This window comes from Giraffa tippelskirchi, chromosome 4, assembly GCF_054371585.1.
Source record: "Giraffa tippelskirchi isolate mGirTip1 chromosome 4, T2T-mGirTip1v1.2.pri, whole genome shotgun sequence".
NCBI lineage: Eukaryota > Metazoa > Chordata > Mammalia > Artiodactyla > Giraffidae > Giraffa > Giraffa tippelskirchi.
The window spans coordinates 80,092,427-80,116,164 of record NC_137278.1 but is presented as its reverse complement, the minus strand read 5'-3'; the positions used below and the strand labels follow the sequence as shown (position 1 = coordinate 80,116,164).

The window sequence follows — 23,738 nt, the reverse complement described above, 5'->3', positions numbered from 1 at the left end:
TCTTATCAAAGACTTTCTTTGGATAAAGGACTAAACTAGATATGGGCAGATCTTTAAAATGCATAAGACTGGGGCTACTTGAACCTTTTGTATTGTAGGTACTCAGAAAATGGCTTATTGATTATAATGTAATAAGGCTCATCCCTGTCATGGGGGCTATGGCCGTGGTCTTTAAAGAGTGAGCAATAGTGACAAATGTTCAGAAAATTCCACAGTAGTCCACAGATGGGTTACCTCTCTGCTAGCACAGGGCTTCACCTGCTTATCCCCAAATGCATAAAGAGTGAGTGTTCCCTCAGCCTTAGGAGAGGTAAGACATAGCACCAAGCATTAATATAAGTCTTGGAATCAGGCTGAGGGGGTCAGATGTGTGTATTAACATATATCTGAAAATCAGGAAAGCAGCCTTTTCCTCATCCTCCTCACTTCCAAAAATATCTTTCTGAGATATTCTCTATTGTTTTCCCAGTGCAGTTAGGTCAAAGTTTGCCTTATAAGGAATTTCATGGTTTTGAGAGCCCTCCCTATAGGAAGTTGTTCCTGCTGTTCTGCCTGAGTTGCCTTCTGCTTAATTTTAGTTCATTATGTTTTTAAAGACAGGGAGGGCTTTATGGGGCAAAAGGCCCAGTCATCGTGGGAAGAATGAATCATTTCAAGAACAGCGAGATGGGTGGGAAGGCCAAGGCAGCTGAGGGCAGGAAGTTGGGGGTGGATGGGTGACTGTGAACAGCATCACAAGTCTGTCTTTTCTTCTGTTACTCCCACTAGGGGGTGCCCAGCAACCCAGGATAATCACTATTACCAGGAAGTTGAGGTTTGAGGGGCATCTCCTCCTAATACAGAAGGGTACCAGCTGATCCAGGTTTCCTGCCTCTCTGTCCTGATCTGAGAAGAGATCTGGAGGTGGGGCATAGGGAGTTGGGGGATAGGGTTGGATGGGTGGTATCAGATTAAAGACACTAATGCCTCTCAGGCATAGGAGGCAGGATTGAAGGCAGGAGGAGAAGGGGCGACAGAGGATGAGATGGTTGGATGGCATCACCAACTCAATGGACATGACTTTGAGCAAGCTCTGGGAGTTGGTGATGGACAGGGAAGCCTGGCATGCTGCAGTCCACGGGGTCACAGAGTTGAACATAACTGAGCAACTGAACTGAAACTGAATGCCTCTCAGGCATTTGAAGCGTCTCTTTCCTTGGAAACCTCTGGGGATATCCCGGGTTCTCTAGAACCTAAGGGTCTTAAAGTCATTGGTTGGGGTGATTATGGACCAGAAAAGTCCTCCTGAGCCCAGGAGAAGTGGTGCTATTTCACCTCCAGGGGATAAAGAATTTGTGATAAGAAATGACCAGGACTGAGGGACTGGTTGCAGACCAGGGATGGAATAAAGATAAAAAATGAGGTAAGATTCTGAAATAGAGTAGGTAACAAGTATCGATGAAGATCATGGAGAGGTGATGGTATTTTGAGGGTCTCAAAACAGCTAGGCCATCAGAATGGTCACAGCATAACTTTAGCTGTGAATGGCTTTTTGAAAAGAAAATGGAACTTGCACTTTGATAGATGTGAGTTCAAATTTCAGCTCAGGCATTCAATAGCAATATGGCTTTGGCAATTTAAGAAAGTTATCCAGCATTTTTTCTCTTTTAATTTATTTTTTTATTGAAGTATAGTTGAATTACAATCTTGTGCAATATCTTTAATCCTCAATTTTCTCATCTTCAAAATGAGACTAATGATACTAGGACTATTGGAGAATTTAAAAGATATAAAGGCTTATAAAGCACCGAATAAATCTAATCTTTTCCCTTTTCCTCTTCCTTGTTTGGAAATGATTGGGGGCAAGGAAGGGCTTCCTCAGTGGCTCAGCAATAAAGAATCTGCCTATAAGTTAGGAGCCACAGGAGATGTGGGTTCGATCCCTGGGTCAGGAAGATCCCCTGGAGTAGGGCATGGCAACCCACTCCAGTATTCTTGCCTGGAGAATTCCATGGAGAGAGGAATCTGGTGGGCTTCAGTCCACAGGCCCGCAAAGAGACACGACTGAAGTGACTTAGCACGCACACACGCATAAGGGCAAGGAAAGATGCATCTGTTCCTTTGGTTCTTGTCCTGAGATGTAGGATATCAGGACTGCAGCCCTGGGGTCAGAAGATCCTCCCTGGCTTCTGCGGTTTTCTGACCACAGGACTGCAGTGAGTACTCAGGGCACGCTGTAGAAGGCCTACCCTCTTTGACCCTTTGGACAAATCCTCATACTTTTTGAGCTTTTCAGCCGTAATTTAGAAAACAGCCTCCAACTAAATTTTTAGAGGTCACCATCTGGTCCTGAGGCCTTCAATCTTGGAGAATTAAACTTTCTTGTTGGCAGCCTCGCAGAGCACCAAAGCCTGGCCTGGAATCCAGGTGCAATGTTCTCCTGTATTAGCAGTTAATCCATGTTTATATGATAATGATTCACTATTATTTTCAGCACCGTTTTCCAAAATATGGGCCACAGACCACTTGTACCAGCATCAGCAGGTGGGCTTGATAAAAAATGCAGATCCCTGGCCTCCTGCCAGACCTGTGCAATCAGACTCTCTAAAGTTAAAAAGCAAAAGCTTAGAAAGTTAACCAGTCCCCGGTTGCTGCTGCTGCTAAATCGCTTCAGTCGTGTCCGACTCTGTGCGACCCCATAGACGGCAGCCTACCAGGCTCCCCTGTCCCTGGGATTCTCCAGGTGAGAACACTGGAGTGGGTTGCCATTTCCTTCTCCAATGCATGAATGTGAAAAGTGAAAGTGAAGTCGCTCAGTCGTGTCCGACCCTTAGCGACCCCATGGACTGTAGCCCACCAGACTCCTCCGTCCATGGGATTTTCCAGGCAAGAGTACTGGAGTGGGGTGCCATTGCCTTCACCGAGTCCCCGGTTACACTTTTACAAAAATGTTATGGAAACATAAGACCATAGTCATCCAGAATGTCCTTTGTGGAGGAAAACTGGGGCCCTTGGGCAGATTTCTTGTTGCTTCAAAAATCATACCTTTAGGAGGTGTTTCTGACCCTGCTTAGTTACAGAGCCAACTCTGTCCTTAGCCACTTCCCCCAGAACTTTCTAAACGCTGGAAACGTTGCCGTGAAGGTCACAGACCATTTCTGTGGATACCCGATAAGACAGCGTGATTCAGAAAGTTCACTTTGATTCAGTCCTGAGCCACAGTGATAACCTGGTCAATGCAGTGGGGGAGGGGAGGGAGTTCTGGTTCTTGTTTCTGGGGATGGGGGAGGGGGCCACCAGAATAAAGGCTGATCACCAGCTGCCACCTCCTTTATGTTGACGGAGCTCTTGGTGCCAGTGTAGCTGTGCTTATACTGAGGGTTGGGGCAAAAATGAGCCCTTCCTCCAAAGCTGTGAACTCTGATCTCTTAGTCTAGAGAGAGATGAGTTGTGGACATTGAACAGACTCCAGGAGCTTCCTCCTGACAACAAGGACTGCATGAGTTGGCTTTTCAGAGGGAACTTGTGACTTTGGATCACTCTGGAGAGACAAACCTTTTTTGGACCTAGAGAAACAGCAGTGGCAGCAGCTTCTGCATTAAAGTTTGAACCTGCTTTACAGCCTTTCGAGTGAGAGGGTTCACCTTGACCTCTGGGTGTCCCTGCACTGCAGAAACACAGTGGCTGTTCAGGGCATACTGGGAGCTGTGGGTAAGTTTTCCAAAGAATCACATCAGCTCCGGAATGCCCAAAATGAGCATAAAAATGCTGCCAGGAAGACAGTCGTTGCTACCTTAAATCTTTTGGGGAACAAAGTAGAAAATGAATATTAGTGAAATAAAACAAGACAGGTCATGGTGGTATAGCTGATGTCACTGTCCTCAGCACCTAGCTGGAGGTCAAGGGATGGGGTGACCAGGTGGAGCTGGTTTCAGCCTCTTTCCAGGAGAGGCTGCATCCCTCCCTAAACAGAACACTGGTGGTAAAGTGCTCTCCTCTTTATAAAAGGATGAAGCATCCTTTGCATCCTTCCCAGTCTATTCTTTCCCTTTTTATTTTCCAGGAAACAAGAGGATTCATCTGACTTAACTGGAGATGGCTCCCTTTCCTAATTTTTATTCCATTCCTGAAGCTTCCGCCCTGCAGGGCTCAGCGTGAGCCGACAGGAACATGGGAAGAGGCAACCACCCGGGAGGTACCAGTTCCCAGAGGCAGAGCGGCCCCTCTGCTGGGCCTGGGCAAAGAAAACTCCCCACCTCTTTCTTGTATTCAGTGGGTTTTTGCTGAATCTGGCAAGGAAGTAAATTCCAAAGGCAGGAAATGACCCAGAGACCATAACAATATGTGAAAAGCCACGCCGGTGCTTCCGTGGCTTTATTTCAAACTATTCTAATCTGTGTCCCAGGAAGCCTAACCCATTACCAGATGGAAATCTGTTTCCAGACGCCTCTGGGCATCTGCCACTCCCAGCTGGTGACATTTGCACGTTTCAAGAAGGCAGACCTGTCCCAATAGCTTCAAACTTCCAGAGAGGGGCAACCCCAGGAGGGTCTTCAGGTCTCTGGCTGGGAGCACCGACTATCTGATGTGCTTCGTCATAGCTGAATTGTTGCTGGCCTCCAGCCTAGAACACTGGCATGCCGAGTCTGTTCTTGAAGACTTGCAGGATCTGAAATCAAAAAGCCCCGTGGTGCCAGAAAAGGCTGGCTGCCTTGCTGGCTGCCTAATCCCTTCCCACCAGGTTTCCCTAAAGAAACTGATGAGTCAGGAAGGAAGAAAACCTATCTGCGGGAGAGCTGGGTTGGGCTGGTCTCTCTCATTGCTTCTGAAAATTCCTCCTGTTTTGCAATGCGGGTGATGTTTGGCGATTCAGTTGTGCTTTTCCCGTGTCTTCCCCTATCATCTCTCTCTTCGAGGAACATTTCATTTACCACTCATGAAATCAGCTCGGCAAAAGCAGGAGTCCCTCTGATGGGGAATTAGTCAGTGTTGTAAAGAAGGTTTCACTTCACTTTTGTCCCCTGGAGCAGATTAAGAAAAACTTCCCACCTTGACTCTCAGATGGAACCATTGTTTTCTTGCTTTGTTCTGGCCCCGGGGCCTCTGCTTTTCCTAGGCTTCTAATTTTTACTGAACACCATCCATCAGTCTTCCCATGGGTTTTAAACACAGTGATGTGGCTTCTGGGATACTCGCTTCAAACAGGTATCCTGCTAATCACCTCCCCTAGTAATCAGACCCTGATGCTGGGAAGATTGAAGGCAGGAGGAGAAGGGGACGACAGAGGATGAGATGGTTGGATGGCATCACTGAGTCGATGGACATGAGTCTGAGTAAGCTCTGGGGGTTGGTGATGGATAGGGAGGCCTGGCGTGCTGCAGTCCATAGGTTTGCAAAGAGTCGGACACAACTGAGCAACTGAACTGAACTGAACTGAGTGATCAGAGACTAGCCAGAGTTGAATTGATAATATGCCTAAATCTTTCAGCACTTTTGAAATGTTAAACAGATTAAAGTATAAAGAATCCAATATATTTGTTGACGTCTGGTTTATAGAAAATCTCCAGCAAGAAAAGAAGTGGGGGATTCAACATCAGGCAGGGGGAATGGAGAGCAGCAGTGAAGGGCACTGCTCTCCTTGTTCTGACATCAGATACCTGTCCTGGAGTCCCAGCGGCTCTGAGCCATCTATCTACAATTGTGTGCTGTTTCTTATGAAAGTGGTTTTAAATAGTATATTCTGATAAGCTTGGATTTATCCTTGGAGAGGGAATGTATTTTCCATTGCAAGACAGTAGCTTAATGTCAGAGGTAGTCTGTATCAACTATCTGAAACTAGAAATGAACAGTAGATAAGAGAAGAGGGGATCTTCCTGAAAAGGAGAGAGGGGGCGGAGAGAGAGAGACAGAGAAAGAAAAAGTCTTTTTTGTTGTTGCCAGGAAGAGACAGTCTTGTAGGGAGTAAAAGATATGAGTCTCTCGCTTTCTCCCCTTTCCTCTGCTGATGGAAAAGGAGCCAGGAAAAGCTAGAAACAGGAGACAGAGGGAGGCCATCCCTTCAACTGTTAATAGCAGCCAAACAGGATAAATAGTTCATATTTATGATGATGACGGCAACTGTGGTGATGAAGAGAACATTTTGACCCAGATGAAAAGAAACAAAGACTGTTGATTTCAAGCTATGCTTAAGTCCCAAGTATTCCTGTTAGAGCCTCTTACATGATCCAAGGGACAGGAAGTTAGGATGAGTCAAATAAATATAATTGGATAGAAAAGTCAGGATTAGATAAAAACGTGATTGAGAATGGTTAAAAAAAATTAGAAGGTACCAAATTCTACCTATTTTTGTACCACTTTCTGTCTTGAATGGTCTGTTAAAAACCTGTATTATTTTTTGGAGTTATAATTGACACGTGACATTACATTGGTTTCAGGTACAGTATAATGATTCGATATTAGTACATATTATAAAATGATCACCATATGTCTAGTTAAAGCCATCACCATACATAGCTACAAAATTCTTTTTTCTCTTGTGATGAACACTTTTTTTTGGCCACACTGCACACTGCACGGCATGTGGGATCTTCCAGGGCCACACCACACAGCATGCAGGATCCACCAGGGAGCAGACCTGTATCCCCTGCAGTGGACGTGCAGAGTCCTAACCACTGGGCCACCAGGGAGTTCCCATGATGAAAACTTTTAAGATCTACTCCCTTAGCAACTTTCAAATATGCAATAAAGTATTATTAACTATAGTTACCACACTATACATTATATACCATGACTTACTTATTCTAAAACTGGAAGTTTGTACCTTTTGAGCTCCTTCACCCATTTTGTGCCTCCTCACCACCACCCATCTGTTCTCTGTATCATCTATTTATGAGCTCAAGTTTAAAACTGCATTTTTATTTAAATGTATAACAGAGCAGAAGATTTTGTTACCCTCTCTGAGACATATATTTGGGATGTCTGGCCACTGGGGACCTTCTTGTCCTCTACAGGCTTCACCAGAAACAAAGAACAGAGGAGGAAATACACAGCTTCTTGAGTGCTAGGAGCGAAAGGCCAGAGTTCTGACAGTAAATGTTATATTCTGTTTAATCCCAGGTTTAGCAGAGGTAGTTGCTAGGCATTTAAAATGGATGGTTATGTTTCACAAATGGGAGAATGGAATAAAAAATTGAAAAAGAATAGAGCCAAGAATTCCAAACTATGTGCTAGGTGCGGAGGACACCACCGCAAACTCATGGAGGTTCCGTGGTCTAGGTTAAATGTCAAGGGTGATGCTTGACATCTGTTGGCCACCAGGTGAACTACTTAGTCAAGGTTGTTCGGGGTTTCAACATTAGATTGTGCTGCACTCCTTTCAAAGATATCTTTGGGTTTTCAACAGCTGTTATAAAATGAGAGTAGCAAGTAAAAACCAGTGTGAACATGAGGTAAATAAGTGGTGGTGTCTAAACAGCTTCCAAGGTTTAAGAAGACGTTCAATGCCCAATTGTCATACATATCCTTTTATAAATAACTGTGGTTAAGAATAAAATTAAAATATTTTTTTCTTTCAATTTATGGGTATCATTTTTTTCAAACAGCTAAGTTGTTGGGACCTTCCTATTGGATAAAGGAGATTTTATGGTGTTTTTATTTTTGGCCCAGGATCTCTGTGAAAAAATTACTCAGACGCTAAGATGCCATGAATTGGGAAAGTTTGGGAACCTCAGGATTAGAGCAATACAAATTGTCTCAATGGGCGAAGATGGATTTTAATGACTTAGGCTCAATGGTGAGTATAGGAAAGTGATTCTATTTCTTTTTCCTAGACTATCCAGGGAACTGCTCACAGTAGTTCCCCTGTGGAAACAGGAACATTCTTAGTCTGAAGGTTTTTTGTTAATGGAACTATTTGGTAGACTATTAAAAGTTGTCTTGTACAATGATTCTCAAACTATCTTTCAATCTGTCATAGACTATGTGATAACTTGTGGTAACTTGGCTGGGCCAGGGAGCCCAGATATTTGGTCAAACATTATTCTAGATGTTTCAGTGAAGATAACTTTTTAGATGAGATTGACAACTAAATCAGTAGTTGAGTAAAGCAGAATGTCTCTATAATATGGGTAGGCCTTATCCAATCAGTTGAAGGTCTTAACAGAACAAAGACTGAACTCCCCTGAGCAAGAAGGAATTCTGTATATATAAACACACACACACACACACACACACACATTCTGTTGGTTCTGTTTCTCTGGAGAACTCTAATCCAGATTGATACTTTTAAAAAATGCAAGAAAAGTAAACTTCTAGGAAATCAATCATGTGCTTAAATATTGTAAAAATGTTAAATTGTTACACAAGCTTCTAAATGCTTAACTTCAGTTTCCATTTTTAGTTTGTCTGATTAATAATAATAGTCTCTTTTGTAAATAAGTTCATTTGTATCATTTTTAGATACCACATATAGTGATATCATGTGATATTTGTCTTTCTTTGTCTGACTTATTTCACTTAGTATAATAATCTCTAGGTCCTTCTATGTTCTGAAGATAACATTATTTTAATCTTTTTTACAGCTGAGTATTATTCCACTGTACATAAATATACATCTTCTTTATCCATTCATCTGTAGATGGACCTTTAGATTGCTTCTGTGTCTTGGCTGTTGCAAACAGTGCTGCAATAAACATTAACATGCATGTATCTTTTTGAATTATGATCTTCTCCAGATATATGCCCAGGAGTAGGATTACTGGATCATATGGTAACTTTATTTTTTGTTTTTTAAGGGACCTTCATATTGTTCTCCATAGTGGCTGTACCAGTTTACATTCCCACCAACAGTGTAGGAAGGTTCCTTTTTTCCACACCCTCTTCAACATTTATTATTTGTACTTTTTGATGATGGCCATCCTGACCAGTGTGAGGTTATATTTTATTGTAGTTTTGATTTGCATTTCTCTAATAATTAGCTAAGTTGAGTATCTTTTCATGTGCCTGTTAGCCATCTGTTTGTCTTTGGAGAAATGTCTATTTAGGTCTTCTGCCCATTTTTGATTGGGTTGCTTGTTTCTTTGATATTGAGGAGGAGAGGAATAAATTAGGAATTTTGGATTAACAGATGCACACTGTACATATCTATATATAAAGCAGATAAATAACAAGGCCCTACTGTATAACATAGGGAATGATATTCAATATTTTATTATAACCTATAGTGGAAAAATAATCTGAAAAAAAACATTCTTATATGTGTATATAATAAGGATTTCTCAGGTGGCTCAGTGGTAAAGAATTTGCCTGCCAATTCAGGAGGCGCAGGAGATCAGGGTTTAATTCCTGGGTCGGGAAGATTCCCTGGAGGAGGAAATGGCAAACCACTCCAGTTTTCTTGCCTGAAAAATTCCACGGACAGAGGAACCTGGCAGGCTACAGTCCATGAACTCACGGAGTCAGACACAATTTAGCGACTGAGCACACACACATATAATACATATTATATATATTCTTTTGTATATATAATATATATATAAAACTGAATTACTTTGTTGTATACCTGAAACTAACAAAACATTGTAAATCAACTATACTTCAGTTTAAAAAAAAGTAAAGAAAAAAAAGGTGGATATTAAAAGCTGTACTTTATAAATAAGTTGCATTTTATGAATAAAATCTTCATGGAAATAAAAGAAACTGCTGACAGAAAAGACCCCATGGATGGATGACTCAAAGCCCCCCTCTCAGAAAAAAAGAATTTGTGGAACACACTTTCTGTAGCATTGATCTCATAAAAATATTAATATATCCAGGTGTGTGTGTGTGCTTGGTTGCTCAGTCATGTCTGACTGAGCAGCCCCATGGAGTGTAGGCCGCCAGTCTCCTCTGTCCATGGAATTTTCCAGGCAAGAATACTGGAGCAGGGTCTCATTTCCTACTCTGGGGATCTTCCTGACCCAGGCATTGAACCAGAATCTTTTGCATCTCCTGCATTGGCAGGTGGATTCTTTACCACTAGTACCACCTGGGAAGCCCATATATAGCCACACACGTACACATGTATTTATTTACTTTTTATTTTGAACTAATTTTAAATTTACTGAAAAGTTGTAGAACTGGTACAGAGCTTTTCTGAATATACCTGAGTTTCCCAATTTTAACATCTCTACAACCAAGTACAATTTTCCAAATGAAGACATTAATACTGGTACCAAACTATTAACTTCAGACCTTAAGTTTCACCAGATATATATTTAAATAGTGAAGTCACTGCTCTAGGATGTGAAACTTTAGTACATACTGGGTCAGAAGATTTTTGCAGAATGGGTTGAAACGACTGCTTTGCTTGTAGATCAGCCAGCTGAGAATCGAACAGTTTGACAGCAACTGTGGATTGTTCGATAGAAGAACATACAAACCACAAACCTCAGTTAAAAACATCTCATATATGGATAGAGTCAATACCACAGTTCCTAAGCTTAACTATCATTACTGCCAGAAATAACAAATACTTTTGTATTTAGAGAGGTTAGTCACTTAATAACAAAATGCTTGAATGTGAATCTGAAATGGCATGCATTTTTTGCCAAGTGATTGTTTTATATCTCTTCTGTAAAGTCTTTTTTGACCTTTCATAGGTAGAACCCCCTGTAATGGCTTTCGGGGCCTTACTGTGACTTCACAGATGTCTGTCATGGTACCAGTAACAGTCACTATTACTATAATTTGGGTAGGCACCTGCTAAACTGTGAGGAACTTGTGGGGATGGGTGTGTCTTGCTCACACTGATAGCTCAGTGCCTGGCCTAATGCCTGAAGCATAGCAAGCCTGCAACACATGCTCACTAAAGAAAGGAAGAAACTAATCAAACACACAATAAGTTCATATCAACATTTTTTCACTTGTTGGAAAAATAGCCTGTGTGTGTGTGCTTGGTTGCTCAGTCATGTCCTACTCTCGGCAGTCCCGCGGACTGTAGCCCACCAGGCTCCTCTGTCCATGGAATTTTCCAGGCAAGAATACTGGAGCAGGTTGCCATTTCCTCCTCCAGTGGATCTTTCCCACCCAGGGATCAGACCGGTGTCTCTTGCATCTCCTGCATTAGCAGGAGGATTCTTTACCACTATGCCATCTGGGAAGCCCTAACTCAAAATTGTTCTAGTGAAACAGACAATGCCGCAGGTACATTTGAAAGGAAAAGCTTACAAGGGCCTTGTGTTTGAGAAACAGGTTTTGAATGCCAGATATGACCTACAGACTGAATAAAGAATATCACTGTTGCAAATAACACAAATATCTGGTGCTGACTCACTTATTCCATAAATGGATTGTTCTCTGAAGATAATTTTATTCACCTGAGTAAAACCCGATTTCCACTTAGACTGATATGTTATTAATAATTATCATAATTATTCAGCATTTCTGCAGTATGTGTTTTAAAGTGTTATGTTCCTCATTCTTAATAAGCTATGCAGACAGAGGTAATGAAAGGTAATCTAGTGTCACATGCAGCTGGTATTCATTACATTGTGATTGACTGATTCATTACTGAACTCAGTTAGGGACAGGTAGCTGCAAATTTGGAGAAGACAATGGCAACCCACTCCAGTACTCTTGCCTGGAAAATCCCATGGACGCAGGAGCCTGGTAGGCTGCAGTCCATGGGGTCGCTAAGAGTCGGACACAACTGAGTGACTTCACTTTGACTTTTCGCTTTCATGCATTGGAGAAGGAAATGGCAACCCACTCCAGTGTTCTTGCCTGGAGAATCCCTGGGATGGCGGAGCCTGGTGGACTGCCGTCTATGGGGCCGCACAGAGTCGGACACGACTGAAGCGACTTAGCAGCAGCAGTGGTGTTTATTTGCCCTGTGAAGGAGTGTCCTTTGGGATCGAAGCTGCTGTTTCTTAGGAACAAAGTGTTTAGGGATTGCTTTTGTGGGCTTCCCAGGTGGCTCAGAATCCACCTGCAATGCAGGAGACCTGGCTTCAATCCCTGGGTCCCAATCCCTGGATCGGGAAGATCCCCTGGAGGAGGAAATGGCAACCCAGTTCAGTATTATTGCCTGGAGAATTCCATGGACAGAGGAGCCTGGTGGGCTGTAGTCAGACATGACTGCATGACTAACATACACATTTTATGAATCTGGGATTAATTGTCAGCATTCTACTTATGCTTATATCATCTGATTATAAAGCTGGGAAAAACAAGATATCAAGAAAAATTTATAGAAATTCAAAACATAAAAGCTGGATAGTGAGATATTCTCATAGCAGATATTGCAATTATGGTAGGGTGACTAGTGACAAGGAAAGTGTTGATCCTAAGTGTCCCTAGTGGCCAAGGACAGTTGAAATATGTCCTTGAGAAATGGAAAGAAGAGATGTGTCTCCTATTTGTTGGAAACCTCACTTCCTTCTAGAAGCCCCGCTCAGTGGCTTGCCCTGGTTCTGTCAATTGAGAGATGAAAAACGTTTTAACAATGGGAGTTGTAATTAAGGTTGGCTTAAAAAAATAATGTATTAGGTCTCTGGTAAGTACTCAGAAATCCTTCATCTTGCCATTTTTTTTTTAATTAGCACATGACATTTGTGTACTTTGGTTTCACTGGGCAGGGACCACAAATATTTGTCTGGAACACAACTTGGAAGAAAGGAAAGTTGAGAAGGTAAAAATACAGACCTTTCCTGGCAGTTGAGTTGGCTGGGAGAAATACAGAAAAGCTCAGGGAAATGTGCTGCTATAAACTCAAAAATCTACTTTGTCAGAGGCCTGACAGGCCAGGTTAGCCTGGGGCCATACATGAATGCCACTGGGGAAGTAAAAGAACCAGCCTGGAGCGCTCAGAAAGGTGGCAAAGCAGATTTCCCATATCTTGGGTAGAAGCTCAGATCCAGAAGTCAGAGAGTGTTATAAGGGTTAAATGAGATAATGCCTGCCAAGGTGACCAACACACAGCCTGGAACCTAGCAGATGCTTGGGACAAACAGGGTTTCCTTCCCTACTGTGACTTCGTAAGGCCTGGGCGTGGGTGTCTGAAAACACTGTCTCAGAGGATAGCTTCCTGCCATGCTGGTATTCTACATTTTAGAAACCCACTGGAAAGCTGGTCTCATGCAAACTCCAAATTCTTCTGTTCAGATTGAGAATAGCCATAGCTAGGGATGCAGCTCAATTTCTTCATTTGCAAAATATTATATTTCTGGGAAATAAACTTGAGACCTGAATGAGGAAGCACACCTGACATCATTTCTTCAGATGATAATTGGTATGGATTTCAACTCAGAAGAGGACCCTAAGAACTCCCACCCACAGGGACTACTGTTATTTTTATTCGAGGAAAGGACCCAATCTCTGGGATGCCTGAGCTAAGATTTCTTGGTGGTACCCTACCAGTTTCTCACAGATACGTTGCTTGGAAGCCTAAACCAGGGAGCAGCAGGGAGCTTTTTGATCCCAGCTGGTTCCCTCTCCACCAGTTTTGTCATAACATCAACAGAGTCCTGCCGCTTGTGACCACCTTGTGACCAGGCAGTCCTACATGCTGCATCTTCCTGGCCAAAAGGCACGTCCCCGGCCAGGTGTCCTTTTTAGCCTCTTATTCCGCTCTGGTGCTGCACGTTCTTTCATCATGCTTTTATTTTCAGTCTCTTTTCTATTGGATTCTTCTCATCACCTTTGAAGTGTGCTTTAGTCTCCCACTGAGAGTGGAGTGGGAGGAGTGGAGACAACCAACTGTACATTCTTCCTGAACCATTACATTTTCTTCTCCCCCTTATAGAGGCTTCTAGAAAGAATATTTTATACTTGTGGACTCTATTTCTCACTTCCCACTCGCTCCTCTGGTCACGTCAGGTTGGCTCCTGAGCCATCAACCAAACCAAACAGTTTGTGCTGAGATCCTTCCTCTTCCCCTGCCTTCCCAGCAGTCATCTGTCCTGTTCACCACCCCTCCTGGGACCACTGTCTTTTCTTGGCTTCACTGACACAAGACTTTTCTGGTCTCCTCTGTCTTCTCTGACAGCTAATTTACTATCATTTTTTGTAGCCTTATCTATTCTTCTCAAATTAATAAATATTAAAATACCCAAGGTTTAATCCTAGACACTCTTCTCTCCTTCTATATTTTATTCATGCCAAAAACGTTTTCCCAGCCTAGATCTCTCCTCTGAGCTCTAAACCCACGTATCCACTTCCTACTTAACATTTCTACTTGGGAAGTCTCACAGATATTGAATATATAACACATCCAAAACCAACTCTTTTTTTTTTTTTAATTTTAGTGTTTAAAATTGAAGTATAGTTGATTTATAATGTGCTAATTTCTGCTGTAGAGCAATGATTCAGTTTAAGGTATATATACTCTTTTCCATGATGGTTTATCACAGGGTATTGAATATAGTTCCCTGTGCTACATAGTAGGACCTTGTTGTTTATCCATTCTATATAGTTTGCATCTGCTCATCCCAAACTCCCAATCCATCCCTGTCTTTGTCTTGGCAACCACAAGTCTATTCTCTATTTCTGGGAGTCTGTTTCTGTTTCGTATATAGGTTCATTTGTATCTTTTATTATTATTTTTTCAGCTGTACCACATAGCATGCAGAACTTCCCCAACCAGCTATCAAACCCATGCTCCCTGCATTAGAAGCATAGAGTCTTAACCGGACCAATAGGGAAGTCCTTGTATCATATTTTAGATTCCACATATAAGTGATATCATATGTCACTTGTCTTTCTCTTTCTGACTTACTTCACGTAGTATAATAATCCCTAGTTGTATCCACATTGCTGCAAATGGCATTATTTCATTGTTTTTTATGGCTGAGTAGTATTGCATTGTGTATATGTACCACATCTTCTTTATCCATTCCTCCGTAGATGGACATTTAGATTGTTTCCATGTCTTGGTTATTGTGAATCGTGCTGTTATGAACATAGGGGTGCATGCATGTTTTTGAATTACAGTTTTTAAACTCGATCTCCATCCCCAACTTCACATCTCTTCAGTGTTCCCCATCTCACTGAAGAGTTAAGTAGGCCAGAACTTGGAGTCTTCAAGACCCTTCCCTCTGCCTTACCCTTCACATTCAATTTTGCCTTCTAAACCTCTCCTGAATCCATACTCTTGTTCCTTCTTCCTTTCCCACTATCCGGAAATACCATCATCTCTTACCTAGATTGCTGCAAAAGCCTCTTTATTGGTCTATCTGCAGCCATGTTGACCTTGACCTCTCACAACGTATCCAGAGTGACTTCTTCATCTGATCTTTATGGCCACCACTGCCCAGCCTGAAAATGGTTGAAATACTTGAATTTCTTTCCATTACTTTAGGACACAATATTCTTAACATGCCCTGCACCTATTAAGCTTTATCTGAAACCATGCCTCACCATGCTTTCTGCACACCACCCATTCTGGCCTTCTTTCACTTCCTTTTACTTGTTATGTTTCCTTTTCTGAATAGCTTTTTGCCCAGAATGTGCTATTCACCCCTCTTCAACTTGTAACTTCCCCTCTTTCTTCACGTCTTTCTCAGTTGTGGCTTCCCCAGAGCTGTCTTCCCTGACCTCTGTATCCAGGGCAAATCTCTACCATATGACACTGGGTACTTCTTCTTCATATCGTGATCATGCCTGTAATTTTATATTTATTGTGATTATTTGGTTCAAATAAATTTCTCAGTGACTGTAGACTCCATTAGGGTAGGGACTGTGCCTGGTTTTCTGTGTCTAGAACCAGCACAGAGCCTAGTATATGTAATACATAGAAAGTGCTTGGTAAATATGTTTGTTGAATAGATGAACGAATGAATGAACATGGACTTGGGTTTTCTGTGATTTCTTTGACTTCCTCTGTTTTTGGCTATCTCACTCATGCTTTATCCTTTGTTTAGTCATCGGAAACTCAATCATGACTTTGGTTTACATGTCCAGTGCCACTGCTGGACCTTCTTCTTATATTGGTAAGGAAACTCATGAGATTCTGCATAACCTTTGGACAGCGTCCTCCTGTGGACACTTCCTCTCATGCAATAATTTTATTATTATCAGGCTTCTGTTCAGAACTTCAGGCTTAGATAATAAGAGAGAGCCATCTGGATTGGGGGTGGAGTAGAGAATCTCCCACCTAGAATAATAAGATCATGGAGTTGGAAGAAACCCTTGGTAATCATTTAATTTCTCAAGTGAAGCAGACATTCTTTCTGTACCACTCCTGGCAGATGCTGTTTAGTCGCTAAGTCGTGTCTGATTCTTTTGCGACCCCATGAACTGTAACCTGCCAGGCTCCTCTCTCCATGGGATTTCGCCACAAGAATACTGGAGTGGGTTGCCATTTTCTCCTCCAGGGGATCATCTCGATCCCAGGATTGAATCTGCATCTCCTGCATTGGCAGGTAGGTTCTTTACCACTGAGCCACCAGGGAAGCCCCTCCTGAAAGATACTAGTAGCTAATGTTTATTGAGCACAGGCCTGTTACTGTCTTAAGAACATTGATATGGATGAACCTATTGAATCCTTCGCAACCATATGGTAAGTACAGTTACTGTAATACATCTTTTGTAGATGGAGAAATATTGTACTACCTTTGTAGTTAGCCAGTGTTTATGTGGACACTTCCAGAAATGGGAATTCACTCCACTATGAACTGGATACTAGTTATTTCTCCTAGTTCCAGCCTCTATTGTATACAATAGCCTGTTCCAACTTCCACAGACAGTCATTAGAATATTTTCAAATAGTAAGAATAATTTTTTTTCTATTCATAAAAATAACATATTCTTGTTGTAGAAAATTTGGAAAAGTACAGAAGAGTATAAAGAAAATAAGAATCTTTGATAACCAAGGAGAAAATAAATGTTAACTGCCCAGAAACCATTAGCTTTTTGTTGTTGTTTTTAATGTCTATATTTCATTAAGGGCCCATATAAAATCTCTGGCCAGTCAAGACACCTAGTTCTCTGTCCCATGACCTTTCAACAAGCCAGATTTTTTTTCTTTGTGTAAGATTCTAAATGTGAAATTTTACATTTATCCTTTATAAGCTATATTTTGCTTATTTTGTTTTTTCCTTCCATACTACTGAAACCTTAAAATCTAGATTCTGCTACCTAGCATGTTAGCCTTCCAGCTTTGTGTGCTACATGATTTTGATAACAGGACTTTCCAAATGTTTATTCTAGACATTGATAAAACATTGAGCAGGAAAGAGCTCTGTGATACTCTATTAGGGCTCACATGCGTCCTTTCATCAATCATTTAGTATGGCCGCTCAAGAAAATACAAATCAGTGATCATGTCTCAATTTCTAAGTGCTCACAAATCATCATTTAAATACTCCATTCCAGAACTTTCCTGGAAATCCTTCCATGTCAATCTGTTACATCAGACTTTTCACTGCAGTGGAAGGGGCTGTGTGTAGATAAACTGGCCCTGATTAATATTTAATGGGGCTGAAGAAAGGATCCCACGGGTGTACATTGTCTTATTCTTATTACTTCAGGAGATCAGCTTCCTGTCAACATGCAGGAAACTGAAAAGCTGCAGTCTAATAATACAGCCACTGACAGGAAGATTGTTGTTTAGATGGCTCTTCCAGATTTCTCAATTGAATAATCTTGGTGAAGAATGACTGTTTTGTATTTTTTTTTTCTTTTTATGACTTGGATCAACTTTCAAAGCTACTTGACTTTATGTAGTAAATGGGCCGCTTCCATGTTGCATATAAATTCTTTTTTTGGAAGTCAGTTCTACCTAAAATGTACTACTGCAGGAGTTTCCTTTTTAAGGCCATCCTGATGTGAGACATTTTACGAAGTCAAGGATCCTTCAGTGATTTATCTCTTTGAATTTTAAAAATCAGAGTTGCTTCAAGCAAAGCAAAATGATACTGCGTATTTCTTTGCTTTTGGAAATGTCGGGTAACATTATGTTTTGTGACTGTCATTTTGAGCAAACAGGATTGGTAAGATCTTGGGACTGCCAGGCAGCCAGCTAAAGAGGAAAACCCAAGTCTCTACCCGAAGTCACATCCTCACCTCCCCATTCCCTGGTGCACTCCTACTCATGGAAGTTTGCTTCTTTTGATCCCCCTGATGGATATTTTTCTCATTTTTCAACTGTTTTCATCAATAACTCAAAGAAAATTCTATTGAAGCCTCTTCTCTGAGTCCTCCTGTCACTCAGCTGCAGGGGGTGGGGCTGGTGGTCCGGGGGCGACTTCAGTCAGGGGTCTGTCTCCCTGGTTCTCTTGGGCAGGAGCTGTGTGGAGGCCAGAGTCTCTGCTTGTTCACCTCTATGTCTCCATAGGACTAGCCAGAGCCTCCCGGGAAATGGTGTTATGTTCATTGACTCAGTGGTGACTCCTAAACTTGAACTGGAACCAGCTCCTGGGATACCATGGCGTCCACCCTGTTGTCATCAAGGGAACCATGATGGTTTAGACTGGCTTCTCCTTTCTGAGATTTCCCTCCCCTGAACTCCTGAAACATTCTGAGACTCACTGGCCCTTAACCAAACTTCCTCCTCCCTCCCTGTTGTTTGTGTATGTGTGTGCAAGTATGTGTATATTATTTGTATACATCAGTAGTCTTGTCTAGGTTTCTGTGTATTATGTCTCCAGGTTAGGTACTGTGCCTTAATCCCAATCCCAACCCTTAATCCTAATCCTCAGTTCAGTTAAGTCACTCAGTTGTGCCCTACTCTGTGACCCCATGGACTGCAGCTCACCAGGCTTCCCTGTCCATCACCTACTCCCAGAGCTTGCTCAAACTCATGTCCGTTGTGTTGGTGATGCCATTCAACCATCTCATCTTCTGTCGTCCCCTTCTCCTCCTGTCTTCAGTCTTTCCCAGCAGCAGGGTCTTTTCCAATGAGTCAGTTCTTCGCATCAGGTGGCCAAAGTATTGGAGCTTCAGCTTCAATCCTAATCCTAACTGCTAACTAATCCTGATTTTGATCCTAACCCTGAGTCTTAAATCCCAGAGTCCAAGATCCCTACTCAATAGTTAGTCTTTAATAAATATTTACTTTTTATTATGAATATTACTTTGATCTTAACATCACTAAAATCACTAGAAACTGCCATGCATTTTCTATGTCGTATTATTCAATGAGAATTATAGTTAAGAATGAGGATCTGCTCCATTGAAAGAGCAGGAGATTAAAATACCTTCAGTATAAAATTTCAGGTTTAGTATGTAACTCAACATCTTATTGTTATGAATGTTAATCTACATGGAGGATTTCAGTTAACCTTATCAGTTAATTGGAATAGCCTCTTGATCATGATCACACTGTTTGCCAGTTAAGCGTGTTTACTTTAAAGTGTGGTCTCTTTCTAGTTTCTATCCTGTCATCATGCTGATTTCACAGGATAATTTACAGATAGCTTAAAACAAAATAATGTAAATGAATCAATTAATTCAGCCAGAACCACTTATATCCTACTTTTAGTTTCATGACCAGCTACATAATTTGAGGGACCTAGTGCAAGATAAATATGTGGGGTTCCTTGTTATTAAGAATTTCAAGATGGTGACAGCAGAGCACTAAGCCCAGTGCACACCCACGGAACTGGCCCTCCGTGCACTTTACACATGGGGGAACTCAGGCCCAGAAAGGCATAGCAAGATCCTGCCAGGTCCCAGCTGACAGGTGCTAGACAGGTAGGTAGAACATGGCCACTGGACATTTGGTAACAGCTCCCACTGCTTGGTTTCCCATTCCTGGGCTTCTCCCACTGCCCAGCATCATCATCACTGTGGGGAGCGCTGGGTTACATCCTCAGTGTTGGTAACTGGACATTCTGCTTTTACCACTTTCTTGGGTTGTTTTCAACCCTTCGTCTGATTTCTTTCCTAATGCCGCACCTGAACTGATTTGCCTACAGCATCTCCTCATGGTCAGCATGACCTCTTCCACTGGTTTTCTTGAAAATTCCAAGGAGATTTATGAGGTGCTGGTGGAGAGAAAGCTGATTAGAGGCATTTGGCAGGTTGGATTGCTCTCCTTGGCTCTCGGAAGCAGAAGTGGTGCGTTTCTTCAGCGAGTTTCTCCCCGCTTCCCACATCTCAGCATACACTCATTCCTAACAGCAAGCTGAGATGTCTTGGCCAAAATTGCCCCAGGATAGGCTCCTGAATATGCTGGATATTAATAAAGAGAGGGTAAGAAATTCCATCAGTCCCTGGAAATCAGTTCCCAATCTCCAGTTCTATCTGAACTCAGTTCCATCTTGAATAGCCATGTCTGTTGTTTGCCAGAATTCCATGGACTTCAGAATGTGCTAAAGAATTTCATTTCCTTCTTTCTCCCCAGAGGGACTGCCCATTCAGCGGCTGTAGGAATTCAGACCCCTTTATTGTGCCAAACGCCCCCAAGCCGCAGACAGTGCATTAACTTCGGAATGTGGCCAAGCCAGTCCCTTTGAGAAGGGAGCTTAGCTGCCCTGAGCTGGCATCTGTGCTGACAGAACCTTGAATCTAGCCCACAGGCTGGGTTTTGAGTTTATTAGTAAAATTTAAGCGAGCCTAAAGAAACCCTTAATTCAATAAAAGCAAAAATAGCCAATTTAAAGAAAATCAGGGTGGAGTAGGGGAAGGATGGGAATTTCACATTATCTCCATATAACAGATAATGAAACAGGTTCAGGGAGGTTTTAAAAAACCTAATTAAAATTATTTATATAATTTCACATTTTCCCCCATTCAAACTTTTAGATGGACTCAAAGCCCAAGCCAAAGCCATCGATTTGATGCTGGCTCCACAATGTCAATAGGCAACATTCCTGAGAGCCCTTCTTGCTGACAGGGAACACTCTGGGGAAATACGCAGCAAATGGAAGACATAGTGAGGTCCTTAAGGAACTTTTCTATAAGAGGGTAGGTAAAATAAAGACACAAATCAAACGAACACCTTAATATTGATATAAAACAAGTGACTAAGGGCCAAATGCAAAATACAGACATGCTTCTTGTGGCAGTGAAGAGCAAAATGCAAGAATCAGGTCAGTGAGCCAGGGAGGGCTTCCTATAGGAGGCACCATTCAAAGTAGAATTTTGAAGGTGGTCTGGGTGAAGGGAAGTGCCAAGGGAAAGAGGGAGAGTAATCCCTTTGGGACCTGAGATGATGCTTTGGATTATCTAGACGACAAACCTGTCTTTTCCCTTAATTATTGTACTTTATCCATCACATGTTATTTTTGCTCTGTTCTAAGTGATTCACACTGCTCTGTCTGGATAGATCTGATCTCCAAGATTTCCTTGATTGAATGTGCAGGTATTTGTAGTTAGACTATAAAGTGCACATAGAGTGGGAATATATAATGTGAAACCTTAATTCTGGATAAAAATGCCAAAATGTGAGCTATGCTGCTTCCCTTTAGTGATTACTCATTTCTGACAAAAAAAGTGGGAGGCTTAATTCACCCCCAGGGCAATTTAAAAACACGGTTGCTGGTTAATTCACTCCCAACCCTGTTCCCCAAATGGTTTTTTGGCTTTCTCTTTTCAGTTCTTATTTTAGAAGTTATATCTTTCTTTCTGATTCATGACTGTGTAAGTTCATTTAGTTAGTTAATCTGGATAAAATTAACACTTTCTTCTAAAGCAAATATACTTTGTTCTCCTTGGGAATATCATACATAGAGAAGAGCTATAGATTACTTGTTGTAAATGCAAGCAAGTTACATGTGCATTCCCTGCATATCACGATCAGCACCATCCTCATAGTGAGCAAAAGACTTTCTCCATCAAATAACAGTCATCAATTAAAGCAGGAATTTAGATCCTCATTCACAGGATTGTAAATTATTAAGCTTCACAGATCTGATCAACAATAGGGGCTGGAGGAGACCTCCTCCTGCTTCATAGAATCTGATTGCTTCTGCTCCGTATCATCTTTCTAAGAGGATTTAAAATCTGGTTTCAAACAGCTGTCAGAATGATTCTCCTCTTTCTTAAGGCATTCATTAGAAAATAAAATCAGATATAATTAACAAACAAACCAACCTATCTGCCTGCTGTTCTGACTTGTTATAATAAGTGTTATTTCTACTTACAAACAGTTTCCTGTCAGCATCCTGCTGTTTCTTTAATAAGACTTCTGCACTGGGGAAGAAAAAAAAGCTTGGCATTAAAATTAAGCCCTGACTTGTCGTCACTTCTCTTCCTGTTCATCTGTTTTCAGATCCAATTTGCTTGGAGGCTAAAAGGAACTAAATATGTCAAAACCATCACTGGAGAGAGAAGGGACCTCTCTGCTCCTGGAGTTGGCTGAAGGATGAAGCTGCCTTTAGACTCACGAGAAACACTCTCTTCTCTCCCTGCTGGGCTTGGGTGGCCCTTGTGGCTTACCCAAGGACTGGGAAATCTATTCAGGTTCCCGGGGTTGGTCTCCCAGCTGATGACGATGTTCTGGTACCTTTGAGCCAGTTCCAGAGGTTCATGTGAGTGGTCAATCCAAAGAGAACTTTGATCCCAAAATTGGCCCCTGGGTTTGGTAAGGATGGGAGACACTGCATGAGAATAATTGGGGGGTATTGCCAAGCTGGCAAATATAGCAACAGATATAATGCTATGTGATCAAAAGTTAGGGGATTGTGGTCTTCCTCCTTTGTATCTTTTAAATTAATCTTTTAAAAATTGTGGAAAACTTCAAACATACCAAAGAAAGTAAAATAGAATAATAAACTCCCATAAACCCATCACCCATTTTCAGTAATTATTTACTCACGTTTTTGACACCCCCACCAACTTCCCCTTTCTGTACTGTTTGAGAAACCAATTCAAGACACTGTATCATTTCATCTACAAATAGTTTTGTTTGTGTCTCTAAAAAAAGGACTCCTTTAAAAACTACAACTATAATCCCATTAGTACACCTAAAAATAATGAATAATTAATTCCTTCATATAATCAAATATCCAGTGTTTAAAATTCCAGTTGTCTCATAAACAAATGTTTTAAAAATAGTTTCTTTGATCCAGATTCAAGTAAATCCCACAATTTGATTGGTTGATGTGTTTCTTTCTATCTGTTTAATAAACTGTTTATTTTGGAATAATTGTGCCGCTGCTGCTGCTAAGTCACTTCAGTTGTGTCCGACTCTGTGCAACCCCACAGACGGCAGCTCACCAGGCTCCTCCATCCCTGGGATTCTCCAGACAAGAATACTGGAGTGGGTTGCTATGTCCTTCTCCAGGAATAATTGTAGATTTCCAGAAAAGTTGCAAACATAATACAGAGAATTCCTGCAAGCCCTTCACCCAATTTCCCCTAATGTTAACATCTTACGTATTGATGGTGTATTTGTCAATGCTGAAAGATTAATATTGTGACATTACTATGAACTAACCTACTAGCTTTATCCAGACTTCACTAGTTTTTTCCTTAATGCTCCCTTTCTGTTCCAGAATCCAACTCAGGACTCTACAATACACTTAGGCATTGTGATTCCTTACACTTCTCTAATTTGTGACAGTTTCTCAGTCTTGTTTGCTTTGGTATGATCAGGTATTTTGTAGAAGGGCCCTCTGTTTGGATTTATCTGATGTTTTCTCAGGATCGGACTGGAGTTATGGGTTTGGGGAAAGAATATCACAGGGGGTAAGGGGTTCCTCTCATGGGAATTATATCAGGGGGTACATATCACTATGACCTTAAGTCTTTAAAAAATCTCTTTAGTCCATCTCTCTCTATACCATTGCAAGTTACTTGTGGAAGAATCTCTAGACATTTGTTGTTTTTTTTTTAATATA

The 23,738-nt window shown here is 41.6% G+C and overlaps 1 long non-coding RNA gene across 2 annotated transcripts in view; it reads left to right on the top strand.

Moving 5' to 3' along the window:
• The window catches only part of LOC145503544 (uncharacterized), a 100,457-nt gene extending 77,416 nt beyond the window's left edge, over nt 1-23,041 (top strand). Inside the window, exons 3-5 of one of the 2 annotated variants that reach the window (XR_014051561.1) lie at nt 4,043-4,174; nt 7,645-7,771; nt 22,169-23,041. This is a non-coding gene — a long non-coding RNA (uncharacterized LOC145503544). Of the gene's footprint in view, nt 1-4,042; nt 7,554-7,644; nt 7,772-22,168 lie in introns of those variants that run through there. The other variant, XR_014051560.1, reaches the window with a different exon arrangement.
• Nucleotides 23,042-23,738: the final 697 nt, after the last annotated feature.